The sequence below is a fragment of the Lupinus angustifolius genome, chromosome LG11 (assembly GCF_001865875.1).
Source record: "Lupinus angustifolius cultivar Tanjil chromosome LG11, LupAngTanjil_v1.0, whole genome shotgun sequence".
Lineage (NCBI taxonomy): Eukaryota > Viridiplantae > Streptophyta > Magnoliopsida > Fabales > Fabaceae > Lupinus > Lupinus angustifolius.
In genome coordinates, this window is record NC_032019.1 from 32722060 (window position 1) to 32724548 (window position 2489).

The following is a 2489-nucleotide window of genomic DNA, read 5'->3' on the forward strand; positions in this document are numbered from 1 at the left end:
TAAACTTGAACCTAAGAAAAGACCATGTAGAAATCTAGTAGTTCATATGCATAAGAAGTCAAATAATAACATATCTACTTATTTCTATTGTGGTACACATGGTCACACATGTACTACGTGCTTTATTAGAAAATTTGGTGTGCCAAGTGGCAAATATGTTTGAGTAAAGAAGGGGAAAGTCCCCTTTAGTTACTAACAAGAAGGGACCCAAAATAACTTGGGTACCCGAAAGAGACAAGTGAATTGTGTTTGTAGGTATGCTAAAAGACATTTGAGAATCAAGGGATAAATCAACAAAATATGTTCTAGGCACAAGGTTGGTGAGTAGATCAAGGTAAGTTTGACGTATCACCAAAGGGTAAGTAAGTCAAGTCTATTAACAAGGTTACAAAATTAATTCTTGATATTGAATACACTTGAACTAAAAAGTATATGTTATTGTTATATTCCATTCATAATATTTGATATCATAGTAAGTGCTATCAAATGTTTTAACAAGTGGCATCATGACATGTACATCTGTATCAAAGCAAAATACTGTTTGAAAGTGCCATGTCTATTGTATGCTTGATACCATGCTAAGTGAGTATATGCTAAGTTGCCTATAAATCTCTAAATTGTACATATTGTCATTAAATGCTTGTATGCTTAATTGTTATATGTTTTCATGCATTTTGGCTCTAGAAAGTTTGTTCAATTCTGGATTAGATAGAGTTTTAGATTGTATCCCTTAACATGTCTTAGTAAGCTCAAAATTGTGCTTAAAACTGTCAACTTTCTGTCAGTAATCAATTAACCCTCTGTATAATTGGTTAAATGAGTTCCAGTAGCTAAAGTTTTTTCAAATAAATCATTTTAATCGATTAATTTTTTTTGTTAATCGATTATCTAAGTTCAATTTTTTTTCTTTCAGAAATTCATTTTTTGTTGTTTTGTGGCTTACGCCTATATTTTTGAGTCAATTACATTTCATGGTTATGGTTGTATCTTCTTTTAGTATTTTGTAACTATGTTGAACTTTGCTAATTATGTTAAATGGAATTTGTTTTTATGTGAATCTTGAACATGTCTTAATTGTGTATCATAATTGAATAATTGAAATATGTTTTAAAATGAAAATACTCAACAAGTGCTAACAAGTGACATACATATATGTTTAATCATTTCATGCCTAATTTGTTTACATAATGGATATGTCTTGCAAAATTTGTCAATATTCAGTTTTAGAGTCAGAAATCAGTGCATTTGTTTAAGCTTCTCAAACTGATTATTGGTAATGCTAATAATTAATCAATCAATTACGGTCTTTTCAAAATAAATTGCTATATCTCTTCTTACTTTTGACTATGTTAACTACTTGTTCTTTTTTATAATGTCAAACGGGGGAGAAAGGTTGTTTGTTTGTTGTTGATGTATACAGGTTATTAAGGAGAAAAGTTATTGAGAAAGGTTGTTAAATGAGCTTCCGTATTATGCTACCCACCAAGAGTACTTCTCGAAGTAATAAAGGGGGAGAAGATAAAGGGGATAACAATGAGAACAATGAAAGGAGGAGTAACGCACTTTGAATGTCAAATACACAACCCGAACCTGATCTCTCAACATTGATCATATCATCAAGCTTTTCATCAAACAAAGATTTGGTAGATTTAGTATGGAGTCTGTCATGGAGTTTGTCATCATAAAAAATGGGGAGATTGAAAGTGAAGTGCACCATTGGAGATTGATCTATGTGTTGATGAAGACAAACATGAAGACCAACATGAAGACAAACTTGAAGATCATTCAACACACAAAATGTCGAGGACTCAAGTGGTGACTTATTAGACTTAGGTTATAATTCTTCATTATCTTTTTAGAAGTCCAGGATGCTTGCCATAGATATTGAGTCTAGATTAGGTAAACCTAGGTGTGAGTCTCACAAGACTTAATAAAGTAATTAATCCACTAAAATGAGACATCATCTAGAAATATATGATAATTAGATTCATGCAATTGAATACATTGATTTTGTGCATTAAATGTATTATATTTGGAAATCATGTATTGCATGAGCATATAATATAGGTAGTTCTCCATGCATTAACAAGTTGATTTTACACTATTTAATGGATTTTGAATTCTGTTAATCCATTAACAAACACTGTTTAATCTATTATGAATATTGTTAATCGATTAACAAAATCACAATTTCAACAGAAAATTGAAAAAATGAAAACTGTCATTTTGAACAACCCGTTAATCAATTAAATGGGTACTTAATCAATTAATTGTGACTTTAGACAATTTTCTATTGAAACTGAAATCTCAGCATATGTGGGATAAGAAACCATACATTTTTACATCATTTTCTCTGCATATTTTTGAGTTACTCACTGTCATATCTAGGAGAAAATATTGCATGTTGCATTAGGAGAAAGATTAGATCATGCTAAGGCTTTAGTTTTCATATTCATATATTGCATGATTCTTTGAAAAGCTTTCTTGCA